The sequence below is a fragment of the Diabrotica virgifera genome, chromosome 6 (assembly GCF_917563875.1).
Source record: "Diabrotica virgifera virgifera chromosome 6, PGI_DIABVI_V3a".
In the NCBI taxonomy this organism is placed as follows: Eukaryota; Metazoa; Arthropoda; class Insecta; order Coleoptera; family Chrysomelidae; genus Diabrotica; species Diabrotica virgifera.
In genome coordinates this window covers 125001533-125016534 of record NC_065448.1, presented here as the reverse complement: position 1 = coordinate 125016534, position 15002 = coordinate 125001533, and the positions used below count along the sequence as shown (strand labels likewise).

The 15002-nt window shown below is 33.7% G+C and overlaps 1 protein-coding gene across 1 annotated transcript in view; it reads right to left on the bottom strand.

The window, feature by feature from the left end:
- The window catches only part of LOC114336488 (facilitated trehalose transporter Tret1), an 82103-nt gene that overhangs the window by 5808 nt on the left and 61293 nt on the right, over positions 1-15002 (bottom strand). The window lies entirely within an intron of this gene.

Sequence of the window (15002 nt, the reverse complement as noted above, 5' to 3'; positions counted from 1 at the left end):
AGGTTTTTTGGATCATTCCAAAGAGGAAAGGTCTTTAGTGACTTTTCTCTAAAAATAATAGTTTCTGACATATAAGCGATTAAAAATTGAAAAATTGCGAAATCGGCAATTTTTAACCCTCAAAAACTATGTGAAAAACTGAAAATTTGAATGTTGCCAAGGTAGGTAGATATTCTTTAAACATCGATTGATGAAATTCCGAAGAGTTTTTTGCAATATAATATTCAAAACTCCTTTGTTTTTTAATTGATATTTAAGCGTGCGCGATACTATTTTCCACCGACAGTATGGTGCAAATGAAAGGAATAAATTCGTTATTTCGTAAACCGGCGACTTTAAGGAAAAATCCCGAAACAGGTCGATTTGTATTTTTAAGTTACGATATTATGGCATATATTATGGTATACTAGTGACGTCATCCATCTGGGCGTGATGACGTAATCGATGATTTTTTTAAATGGGAATAGGGGTCGTGTGCTAGCTTATTTGAAAGGTTCTTCAATTCTCTATTCAGTAATATATACAATTATATAATTATTTATACAGGGTGTCCTTCTACTTCTTTTTTTGTCAAATAATTTAATTTAATAAAAAATTTTTAAACACCCTGTATAAATAATTATGTAAATATTCACATTACTGAGTAGAGAATTGAAGAACCTTTCAAATGAGCTACCACACGACCCCTATTCTCATTTAAAAAAATAATCTATTAAGTCATCACTCCCAGACGGATGACGTCACTAGTATACCATACATGCCACAATATCATAACTTAAAAATAAAGATCGACCTGTTTCGGGTTTTTTTCTTAAAGTAGCCGGTTTACGAAATAACGAATTTATTCCTTTCATTTGCACCATACTCTGTATACACATGCAACAGTGGAAAATAGTGTCGCGCACGCGTGATTAGAAATTAGAAACAAAGGAGTTTTCAATATTATATTGCAAAAAACTCTTCGGGATTTCATCAACCGATGTTTAAAGAATATCTACCTACCTTGGCAACATTCAAGCTTTCCGTTTTTCACATAGTTTTTGCGGATTAAAAATGGCCGATTTCGCAACTTTTCAATTTTTAATCGCTTATATGTCAAAAACTATCATTTTTAGAGAAAAGTCACTAAAGACCTTTTCTGTTTAGAATGATCCAAAAAACCTAAAAAAAACTTTGCTCCATGCAAAAAAAATAATTTTAGGAAAAAAACAAAAAAAAAAACGTTTAAAAAATTTTTGACCACCTTTTGGTCCTGGCAACATGCAAATTTGTTAAAAGGAGTCCTTTTTGAGTAGGATTGTGCAAAAAATCCGAATTAGAATATTTTTCCTAGCGGATGCGCAGTGGCTTTCTGGACTATTTATTTCTCCTGAATCCCGTACGCCTTATGAATTGAACAAATATATTGTTACTATATTTAGTCAATATCATTATTTTTACAGTTAACTTGAAAAAATAAAACCTTTTTCAGGGTGACTATTAAAACAATTTTAGTCATTAACTTTTTATTTTTAGATGTTATTGTTTTGAAGGTATTTTCTTTATTTTTTGTTTGCAATTTACTTGAAAAAAAAACGTATTTCAGGGTGAATATCATTGAACTAATTTTAGTCTTTTTAGTATTTTAGACTAAATACCTATATAATATTTTTTTAACTTGCAAAAATATTTTAAAATTTTTATTTTGAAATATTGTAAAGTGTAAAAATTATTAATTCTGATCTTACGATTTAATGACATTATGGATCAAGTTAAATACCAACACAATAATATGATTTATTAAGATGATCCAGACTGATACTAATGAGCGCGCTAATAATAGGCAAAATTACGCAGAAGATCGAAAACATTGTCAAATAAAAAGATTGAAGCTAGTAGAGGTGGAAATTATCGATAAAAACGTATAGATTGATTAGTTTACATAGTTTCCTACCTTTAGACGTCTGTGACAGGAATATTTCTAAAATTCTAAAAATGAAGTACAACTGGATTCCCAGGATGCCCTATCAGTCATCAGAGGAAAAATTACAAAATAGTACCAAGAAAAATGGAAATCTTTAGCCCAGAAGAAGACTTCGCAATACAAAACAATTCAAGACTTTTTCCCACAAAACCTTGGTATTAAAATTTTCCATATAGAAATAGAAGACACACTACCACCATCATTAGAATGCGCACAGGCCATTGTTTAACAAAACAACATCTGTATAAAATGAATATAAAAGATAATCCTTTTTGTGAATGTGGTCGTCTCGAGGATCTAAACCACTTTTTTGTGATTCCTAATTTTGATATATACACAAAATTCATTTCCATGAACTTCAAAACACCGCTCTCTATATACAATATTCTAAGTTCCTTAACGGAAGAATCAGTCAATGTAATTATGCGTTTTCTTGCAATTAACCAAATAAGCTTATAAACTGCAATGCTTTTTCTAGCAATTAATAAAATAAGCTTACAAATTGCAAGGCTCAACTGTTTATATGTATTCGTGTTATATGTTGCTATTGGTCATTTCATTTATGTTTTAATTTTTAATCATACTTAACCTGACCCAATTAATCTCATTTAATTATAATCTTTTGAGGACAGGTTCCTCCAGGTTGTAACTGGCTGTGTGGGTTTTACCTTAAAGTTTTTTTAAAAAAAAAAAAAAACTCGTTCGTGAAATAACAAGGAAAATGGAGAAAATGATGGAGGAAATAATGAAAAAACTGGAAAGCATGGAAGACAGAGACATCAGGATGGAAAAGAAAATAGATAGCCTACAGTCGGAAGTAGAAAATATTAAGAAAGAATACCGGGTAATCAAAGAAGAAAATAGAGAACTAAAGAAAGAACTGAAAATGAAAGAAAGCAGGATAAATGACCTAGAAAGAGAAATAAGAAAAAAGAAAATAGTAATCTTCGGGATTGGGGAAACAGAAAATGAGGATACATCCATTATGAAAAATGAAAGCCAGAAAGTTATTGAAAAACTGGATATCGAATTTGATGATAAAAAGGATATAAGTGAAATTAGAAGAATTGGAAAGAAAACGGCAAATAAAACAAGACCGATGCTAATAGAGCTAACAGATTGGAATAAAAAAAAGGGAGATAATCAAGGCAACTCATAAATTAAAGGGAACTAACATATTCATAGATGAAGACTACCCCAAAGAAATTCAGATTCAGAGAGGAATATTACGAAAGCAGATGAAAGAAGCGAGAGAAAAAGGTTATAAGGCAAATATAGTATACAACAAATTGTACATAAATGATGAAATTTATACAACAGAGAGCTTAGGTTGTGAGCAAGAGGAGCAACAAGTCGTAACAGATGGCGATAAGGAGTATAATGCAAGATCAAAAGCAGGAAGAACATACAGCGAAAGGTCTCCTGAGATGGGAAAAACGGAAATGTCTCCTGAGATACGCAACAAATACCCAAGAACAATCCATACAAAAAACTAACTGGCAAATCGGACGGAGAGACGTTGATGACGACCAAGCAAGGACATGGAACATCCAATACTACGAAGGAATAAATAAAGAGGTCAACCAATAACAAGGAAAATTATAGAGAGAAGAACAAGACAAGAGTGACAAAAGCTATTAAACTAGGAACCTGGAACATCAAAACTTTGTATAACAAAGAGAAGGAACTAGAAATGGAATTTGAAAAGGCAAATTTAGATTTTCTTGCATTGACAGAAACTAAGAAGAAAGGTAAAGGAGAAATAGAGCTAGAAAATGGACATTTGTTATTATACAGTGGGGTCGACACAATTGAAAGAGCTGCATCAGGAGTAGGATGTATAATACACTCCAGAAACAGAAAGTTCGTAAAAAAGTGGGAGGCCATATCCGACAGAATAATGGTAATTGAATTTAAATGCAATGAACAACACAAAAGTATAATAGTGGCGTATGGGCCGAATGAAGACGAAAGAGCAGAACGAAAAGATGTTTTCTGGGAAGAACTATCAATAACGACCGAAGGAAGTGAAGGATCCATATTAGTAGCGGGAGATTTTAATGGGAGAGTAGGACAAAGAGATCATGAGTACAAAGCAGTAATTGGAATACATGGGGAAAAAAGAGAAATAATAATGGCAAGAGACTACTCGACTACTGTCAAATACACAATTTAATCGTCACAAATACCTTCTATGAACACAAAGATATTCATAAGTATACAAGGGAAGAACCTAGCAGAGGTGAAAAATCCATAATAGACTATGTGCTCATATAAAAAGAAAACAGAAGGAAAATCACTGATGTAAGAGTAAGACGCGGTCCAGAGATAGGTAGTGATCATTATTTACTCGTGGCAACAATAAAAGACGAAGTAACAGAGGATCACAACCAAAGAGCAGTAACAAAAGAATTTAAAACAATCAAGTCATACAGATTAAGACACAAAACTTTAGCGAACAAATATGTAAATGTTTTGAACGAAGAATTAGGAAGGAAAAATTGGGCAAACTTACAAGTGGAACAAATGTGGCAAACATTTAAAGACACAATTATTAAAACAGCAGAGAGAGTTTGTGGAATACACAAAAGCAACAGTAAACAGAAATTAACAGCATGGTGGACAGAGGAAATCAGAAGACACACGCGCAAGAAAAAGGAGATGTGGAGAAAATATCTAGGTAACCGAACAGAAGAAAATTATAAACAGTATAGAGAGCAGCGGAAAAGAGTTAAAAATATAGTAGTAGCAGCAAAACAAAAGTCCTGGAAAGATTTTGGAGACAAATTAGAACGCGATAGTAGAAGTAATCAGAAATTATTTTATAAGGTCATAAAAGGAATAAGAGGTAATAAACATAAAGAAGTAACATCAATAAAAGATCAGAATGGAGATCTACTGACTGATGAAGTTAGCATTATGGAAAGGTGGAAAGAATATTTTCAGAAACTACTACAACACGAACCTCACAACACAAATGAAGAAGATGAAGAAAGAACTGGCGAACAAGAAGTTGAATCTATACCAAACATTACAATGAATGAATTAACTGACGCGATTAGGAAGATAAAAAATGGAAAGGCACCAGGTCATTACCAAATTACGGCAGAAATGATCAAAAACATGGGTGATATTGGACTACAAAAGTTATTAGAACTATTTCAAATGATTTGGAGAGACGAACAAATACCTATAGACTGGGAGATTGGTCTGATTGTACCTATATATATAAAAAGGGAGACAACAAGAATTGCAACAACTATAGAGGAATAACTCTGCTAAGTACAGTGATGAAAGTTTATGAGCTAATAGTAGAGAGTAGACTGAGAAAAATAATAGAACCAACTTTAGAAGAATCGCAAAGTGGTTTTAGACCTGGTAGAAGTACACAAGATCACATTTTTACGTTAAACGATATACTAAATAAAAGATTATCTAGGAAGAAAAAAACGTACATCAGTTTCCTCGATATGGAGAAAGCATTCGACAAAGTACCTAGATCAAAAGTATGGAAAAGTCTGAAGAACAGAAACATACCAGAGAAACTTATACGGGTAACTAAATCAATATACAGAGACACTAGAAACCGTGTGATAAGTAAAAATATGATATCTGACCAGTTCAGAACAACTGAAGGTGTAAGACAAGGGGGAAGCTTGAGCCCGTTACTATTTATTACTTTTATGGACGAAATAATAAAAGAAACAAAAACAAAAGTCAGACCATTACACATAGGGTATAGAAATCTGAAAAGCACGGAGAGAAGCACGCTTTTAGCAGCGACTGAAGACGAGCTACAAAGAAGCGTAAAAACATGGAACACAGTTTTAAAAAAGTATGGTATGACTATGAACAAAGAGAAATCGAAGGTAATGGTAATAGCTAAAGAAAGAGAGGATGTGCATGTCCAGGTAGATGATACAGAGATTAGACAGGTACAATCATTCGAGTACTTGGGAGTAACCATTGAAGAAACAGGTAGACAGGGAGCTGAGATCAACAAAAGAATTGATAAAGTGAATAGACTGTACCACGCAATAGGAAAAACAATTATTAACAAGAAAGAAGTATCGAAACATACGAAAATCAAGGTATTTAAGGCTATATACAGACCAGTACTTACATACGGATGTGAATCCTGGGTACTAAATAGACAACAGAAAAGTAAGATACAGGCAGCAGAAATGAGGTATCTACGCAGAGTTCAAGGAGTCACTAGAAGGGATAGGGTAAGAAATAACTACATAAGAGAAGAACTGAAAATCGAGACAATGATGGAGTATGTTGAAAAAAGACAATTAAGTTGGTGGGGGCATCTACAACGACTACAGAAAGAAGTACCAGTTAAAAAGATGTGGGAAACGAAGGTGCAGGGAAAAAGAAGTAGAGGAAGACCGAGAGAGACATGGAACGAAGTGATGGCAAGGATTCTGGACAAAAAAGGAATAGCATGGAACGAAGCAAAGGCGATGGCACAGGACAGGAAACAATGGAAGAGATTTGTGCACTGTTAACAGAGCACACGTTAATACCTACACCCGAGAGGGTAGAAGGTCTAAAGATTATATATATATATATATATATATATATATATATATATATATATATATATATATATATATATATATATATATTGTTATATTTCTATTTGATATGAAAATTAAATTTTGATAATTATAAACAGAATTCAATTTAATATAAAATATTTTCAATTTTCTCAACCACGGGCATATAAATTTAGAACAACCTGTATACAGCAAATTGTTATATTTAATTTTAAGAAGTGATTAGAAAAAGCTTACGGAACTCGGGACAATGCGCCGAGAATAAACAAAGTGAATGGCGCGTACCATTATCGTTGTTCGCGGAAGGTTCGATCATTAGCCTATGCTAAATAAGACTCAGTTGAAAGAGATAATAGGTCATTATCGTTGTTCGCGGAAGGTTCGATCATTAGCCTATGCTAAATAAGACTCAGTTGAAGTAGATAATAGGTCATTAAATTTTGTAAATAGTAGAAAGTAATTTTAGAATGGGAATTAACTTTTTTTTTTGAAATCCATTAAGCATATTTAGAAAGATTAAAAATTGGTTTTGAGGAAGACTGCGAATGAGAGTTGGTGGTGGAAGGTTGATTTGTGAATTTGGAAGGGATATTTAGAAAGTAGGGGAATGGATGAAAAAGATAGAGGAATGTTTTGAGCTGTCGAGAAGTGAAGTCCAGTAGTAGACGGTAGTGTACGGAGAGTGAGAAAGCCGGTGTAGTTCCGTGAGTGTGGAGTATCTATCGTGGAACGAGAGGTAGGCCAGGTCGAGAGTAAAGAACCTCCTTGAGCCAAGAGTGTCCCGGTAGCTGATTGAAGTTTCGAAAAAGGTAGAAACACGGCATCACGACAGAAGCAGGAACGGGAGCTATACGAGCTAGTTTTCAAAGGAGAACATTACTGGAAGCCAGGACGAGGTTTTGATCGCAGCCAAGGATAGCAGGAAACGGGTCTTGTGTGAAGACATTCTCAGTTCACCAGAAAAAGGTCAGTCTCATTTGTTTGGACATGAATGTATGAGTTTTTCGTATTAAATACCACATTTAAAATTGAAGAACATAATCAATAATATCAGAAAAGCTTCATCAAACTTAAATAGAATTGTTGCTAATAAATCCTAATAGTTAAATGTTAATAAAAACTTTCAATTGGAAACCAAAAGGAAGTAAGATTCCCATGTGTAAATGTTATGTTTAGGAATAATAAGATATAGCACATATTAAGCAGTGATTGCCATTTAAATAAAATAAACAATATTTTGATTATAATTGTAACCCATATGTGTGTATTATTTTACTCTTTTCTTTCCTATCCCGATTAGGAACCATTGACAAAAACTGAGAAGCCACGTAAGTAAGTAATTAATTTTATAATTCGCCCTGAGATTGAAAACATATTGATATGTGATCTGGTTAATTAATTAAATTATTATTAATGCATTGATTAAATTAAATGACAAATAAGAATATTATCTCATATCAATAATCAAGATCACATCAACTGTCGTCCAACGTGGAAAGCATTGTAAAGTATTTCTAGTGGCAAATTTGAAGGATAGAAAGAGTAAAGCCGGTATTTGAAAATTTATATGCCTGTGGTAGAAAGTGAGATACTTACATTTGATAACATAAAATTTTAGATCTCTTTAGGTACAAATTTTACATAACTGATTTAATATTTTATTTTTACGATATTTACATTTGATATATTTATTGACAATTTATAATATTTGGGTGAGAAAAAGTCGTCTTGGGAACATACTAGTAAAATTTCATATTTGGCGGGGACAGTACTTCTTGAAAACAAATGTCTGTGACAAGAAGCCAAAGCAAAGACAACAAAAAACAAAAAGAACATTCAAATCAAGAGAATAATTCAGACCAAGAAGATATTTTAGACACGACAATCATGGCATCAGAACAGCAAGAATTATCAGGTATAGATAAATTATTACAAATGATGCAACTCCAGTCACAAAGAATGGAACAGAAAATGGATGAAACACAACAAAAATTGGATCAAAAAATGGATGAAACACAACAAAAAATGGATGAAACACAACAAAAAGTGGATCAAAAAATGGATGAAACACAACAAAAATTGGATCAAAAAATGGATGAAACACAACAAAAAATGAAACAAGCAATAGAAGAGAACAACAAGAAAATGGAGGAACGCATAGGAAAGTATGAAAAGGAAGTAAAAGGATGTTTGACAATGATCAAGAACGAAATGGGACAACAAGAGACAGAGATTAAAGAAATCAAAAGCAAAATAAAGGAAATAACGAATTGCCAGAAAAAGGAAATAGAAAATTTGGAAAATAAGTTGGAAAATGCTATTCAAGTAGACAGAGAAGAAGTGGAAAAAAGAATCACAGAAATAGAAAAACAAGTCACCGAAAACCGGACGCAACAAAATGTAGGAGAAAGAAGAGAAATGGTTATACATAGCACAGATTACGTGAAGATAAGGTTTGGCGGGGATGTAAGAAGATTACACCCAGTGCCGTTCATAAATAGCCTGAAAAAGAAAATACAACACATCGGAAATTTCGAAACAGCAAAAGAAACTATCAGAAACCATCTCAAATATGAAGCAAGCCTATGGTTCGATAGTAAAGAAGAAGAATTCGGCAATTGGCAACAATTTGAACAAAAATTTTTGAATTATTTCTGGGGAAAGGTCCAACAATTGGAAATTAACAAGGAATTGCAGAATGGGAAATACAATGATATGATGGGTGTATCAGAAAGGACATATGCTTTGCAGATTTACAATAATGCAAAACATTTACAATATAATTACTCATCGGAACAATTAGTCGAACTGATTGCAAGACATTTCGAGGAAACGCTGGAAGACCATATCACATTGCAAAATTACAAAGACATAGATAGTTTATGCCAATTCCTACAAATAAGAGAATCACGTCTAAGAGAAAGAAAATCAAGAAGGTCGCGAGAAGATTACAGGCCCCGAGAAACACAAGATTACAGAGATAGAAATCAAAATAGGAGGGACTATACAAGACGAGATTTTAATCCCAGAAGGGAAAACGAAAATAGAGACAACGGAAGAGGAAATTATGAACAAAGAAATAGGCAATGGAATGAGGACAGAAATCGAGAATACCAGAATAGAAACATCACACGCTCAAATCAAGAAAACAGAAATAATGGTAGACAAAATGAACAGGGATATCGAGAAAACCGAAACAGATCCGACAGACCAAGAGAAAATAGAAGAGAAGTAAATAATACCCAGGCAGATGAATATGACGGAGAGAGACATTATGACGAAAATATAAACAACGATGAGCAACCGGCGTCTTTTCACGACGGCGCTCACTAAAAACCAAAAATCAAACAGGAATCTTTTGTCACCCCAAGGAGTTTATTAAATTGGCAGGAAACAACGAAAAGAAAAATGGAGTTAATTTAAAATTTGTGGATGGATTTATCAACGAGAAACCAATTACCAACCAAAACCAACAGAAAACTAATAGAAGAAGTTAACTTAACAAATTTAATTTACAAAATACCTAGGGTAAATTTAGTGGGCGCAAACAAACGGACATTGGCAACTATAAATGAAGGCATAAGAGTAATGGTACGACTGGGTAAGAATATGTATGCACTACAATGTGTAATAATGCCAAACATGTCACATGACATGATAGTAGGAGTTGACGAATTGGCAGAAAAACATGTAGTGATAGATTTTAAAAATAATACGATGAAACTAACAGAAGAAAAAGAAAAAGAACAGGACAAGGAACATGAGAAACAAAATACGGACGAATCAGGTAAAGAACAAACAGTGGAAATGAATTTGGCAGCGAAGCAAGGACAAAGAAAAAAAAGGAGAAAAGGTCAGAAAAAGATAAAAGAAAATGAAACCTGTGGCTCCTCAAAAGAAGAGTTGAGCCCAGAAGAAGAAAATTTGAGAGTATCAGAAACAAAGGAAACCTGGGATTCCTCAAAAGAAGAGACGAGCTCAGGAGAAGAAGAAATAAAGCTAAAAAATGAAAGTGAAAAGAATATGATTGAAACAGTGGTATTTGAAGAGGAGGTATATGCAAACGAGGATGCAGAATGCACGGTAAACATGTGTGAAGAATCTGAGAAAGAAGAGAGAAAATTAATATGTGGAGAAGGGAAAGAAAAAGAATTGCGGTTGATGTTAAGAAACTACGAAAATTTGATCAATGAGGAAAACAGAGTGGCTAAAAAGTACGAACATTCATTTGAGGTGAAAAACTTGGGAAATTTTCTATCAAAGACTTACCCGATTCCATACAAGTATCGACAAGAGGTGAAAGAAGAAATAAATAAAATGTTGGAAGATCAAATCATCGAAAGATGTGATTCACCATATGTTAACCCGATTGTGATAGTAAAGAAAAGCAATGGAGAATTGAGATTATGTTTAGATGCCAGGAATATCAACCAGCACACTGTATCACAATATGAATCACCTCTAAACATCGAGGCCATTTTTGGAAGAATCACCGGGTCACACATATTTTCGAAAATTGACTTAAAACACAGTTTTTGGTTGATACCGTTAGCTGAAAAGTGTAGAAACTACACCGCTTTTTCTATTGATGGTATTGTCTACCGGTTTAAGGTAGTGCCATTTGGATTGCAGAGTGCTTGTGCTGCACTCGTCCGAGCTCTACATACCATTTTGAATCGCCATGAAGATTTCATAGTTCATTATATCGATGATTTATTAATTTTTTCACAAGATACTCAGAGTCATCTGGAACACATAGAAATAATTCTGGAAGAATTGGACACAGCGGGATTGAAATTAAACATTGAAAAATGTCAATTTTTTCAAAAAGAAGTCATTTATTTGGGTTTTCAATTGGACACCAAAACAGTGAGATTAGCCGAAGACAGAGTCAAGCTCATAGATGAATACCCAAGACCAACGAATTTGAAAACATTGAGAGGTTTTCTTGGCACGATTAATTATTTTAAAAAGCTGATTCCCGATTTGAGCCAAAAGGAAATCCCTCTGATAAAATTGCTTAAAAAAGGAATAAAATGGAATTGGAAAGAAGAACAGGAGGAAGCTTTCGAAACATTAAAACGAGAATTCGCAAAAGGAACGAAAATATACCACCCCATTTACAATTTACCTTTTATACTCCGAACTGATGCGTCCATACAAAAATTTGCAGGAGTTCTGTCTCAAATACAAAACGACCAAGAAGTGCCGATATGTTTTATATCTCGAGTGACTAAAACACATGAGAGAAAATATAGTGTTACAGAATTGGAGTTTGCCAGTGTACTATATTGCGTAAACAGATTGAGGTTTTACTTATTGGGAGCAAAATTCACAATCGAAACAGACCATGCAGCTTTAGTACATATCATGAAGAATAGATTAGTAAATAATAGAATACATAGAGGCATTCTATTATTACAGGAGTATGATTTTGAGTTCCGATATATAAAAGGAAAAGACAACATAATAGCCGACGCTTTAACACGGGATGAGGATACCGGAAAAAAGGAAACAATTACTCTACAGGTGGGACTAAATAGATTAATACAAGAAGAAGGGATATATTCGTTAAATGAGATAAGGACAAACCAGGAAGACCTAGAGGAAAGAGAGAAAAGAAGAGCGGAAGTAGAAAATAACATATATTTTAAGAGAATAGACGGAAAGGAACTATATTTAGTGACACAGACATTGGCCGAAAAGATAATAAAGAAATTACATGAGGACAATGGGCATATCGGTAGCAGAAAATTTGGCTCGTTTTTAGGGAAAATTACATCAGCCGACAGGATTACCGCATTGCAAAGGAAATTACCCAGAAGTGCGATGTATGTCAAAAATATAAGAGTCGGAATTTCAAAAACGAAAATGTTGCCAAAAATATTGAAGCCCGAAACAAACTAGACATTGTAGCAATAGATATGTTAAGCGATCTAATTATGACCACTAAAAGGAACAAACATATTCTGGTAATGGTGGATGTGTTTTCAAAATACGTAAAATTATATAGTTGCCGCACAACAAAGGGGGAAGAAATATTAAGAAAAATCGACAATTTTATAGCCATAGTAGGAACACCAAAAAAGATTCTACTGGACAATGCAACGTATTTCCGAAATGATCGTTTCAAGGGACAACTTCGAGAACGAGGAATAGAGACAAATTTTGTCAGCATCAGGCATCCACAGAGTAATCCTTCGGAACGATTCATACAGGAAGTGACGAAATTTCTTCGCATTGCAACAGATGGTCAACATCGCCACTGGGACAGGAAAATGGCGGAAATAGAAAGGTATCTAAATACAATTCCGAGCACAGTAACAAAAGAGACCCCAGAATACATCATGAAGGGTGTACTGCCGATAAGGCCATGGGAAGACCAAGAGCCAAAAGAATATCAACAGGTGATTGAAACCGTACAGAGAAGATTACGGCGAAGCAACGAAAAATATATCCAAAGACAGGAACACAATAGAAAAAGAAGACCAGTGACTTTCCAAAAGGGTGAAAAAGTACTCGTGAGGGCATTACGAGTATCAAATCTTCCTGGGGGCATTTGCGCAAAGTTGATGCCTGTTTTCGAAGGCCCGTACATCGTGAATAATGAAAATGGGATAAATAGTTATGAGTTGAGGCACAGGAACTCGGAAAAGATCCGAGGAATTTATAATATTCACGATGTATACAAATATCACGAATAAAAGACAGATACATGAAGTAGATAGTAAGTTAGGATATAAGACGTAGATTAAAGTAAGGAAATATACAGGGAGTTGGTTTTGCCTCGAGAAAATTTATTTAAAAATGCAGATAAATTTTATCGAATACAAGGCGGGAATTTGTTATATTTCTATTTGATATGAAAATTAAATGTTGATAATTATAAACAGAATTCAATTTAATATAAAATATTTTCAATTTTCTCAACCACGGGCATATAAATTTAGAACAACCTGTATACAACAAATTGTTATATTTAATTTTAAGAAGTGATTAGAAAAAGCTTACGGAACTCGGGACAATGCGCCGAGAATAAACAAAGTGAATGGCGCGTACCATTATCGTTGTTCGCGGAAGGTTCGATCATTAGCCTATGCTAAATAAGACTCAGTTGAAAGAGATAATAGGTCATAATCGTTGTTCGCGGATGGTTCGATCATTAGCCTATGCTAAATAAGACTCAGTTGAAGTAGATAATAGGTCATTAAATTTTGTAAATAGTAGAAAGTAATTTTAGAATGGGAATTAACTACTTTTTTTTGAAATCCATTAAGCATATTTAGAAAGATTAAAAATTGGTTTTGAGGAAGACTGCGAATGAGAGTTGGTGGTGGAAGGTTGATTTGTGAATTTGGAAGGGATATTTAGAAAGTAGGGGATTGGATGAAAAAGATAGAGGAATGTTTTGAGCTGTCGAGAAGTGAAGTCCAGTAGTAGACGGTAGTGTACGGAGAGTGAGAAAGCCGGTGTAGTTCCGTGAGTGTGGAGTATCTATCGTGGAACGAGAGGTAGGCCAGGTCGAGAGTAAAGAACCTCCTTGAGCCAAGAGTGTCCCGGTAGCTGATTGAAGTTTCGAAAAAGGTAGAAACACGGCATCACGACAGAAGCAGGAACGGGAGCTATACGAGCTAGTTTTCAAAGGAGAACATTACTGGAAGCCAGGACGAGGTTTTGATCGCAGCCAAGGATAGCAGGAAACGGGTCTTGTGTGAAGACATTCTCAGTTCACCAGAAAAAGGTCAGTCTCATTTGTTTGGACATGAATGAATGTATGGGTTTTTCGTATTAAATACCACATTTAAAATTGAAGAACATAATCAATAATATCAGAAAAGCTTCATCAAACTTAAATAGAATTGTTGCTAATAAATCCTAATAGTTAAATGTTAATAAAAACTTTCAATTGGAAACCAAAAGGAAATAAGATTCCCATGTGTAAATGTTATGTTTAGGAATAATAAGATATAGCAAATATTAAGCAGTGATTGCCATTTAAATAAAATAAACAATATTTTGATTATAATTGTAACCCATATGTGTGTATTATTTTACTCTTTTCTTTCCTATCCCGATTAGGAACCATTGAGAAATACTGAGAAGCCACGTAAGTAAGTAATTAATTTTATAATTCGCCCTGAGATTGAAAACATATTGTTATGTGATCTGGTTAATTAATTAAATTATTATTAATGCATTGATTAAATTAAATGACAAATAAGAATATTATCTCATATCAATAATCAAGATCACATCAACCATATATATATATATATATATATATATATATATATATATATATATATATATATATATATATATATATATATATATATTTAATTATAATCATCACACGTCATCAAAAGCTTCCTTCTTCCTTACAAGAACATAGTCAGCGATTTTGGTATGGCTTAGAGCCAGACTACGTCAAGATCGCCTATAAATCGTGCTGGTAATCGTCTTGCAGCGAAACC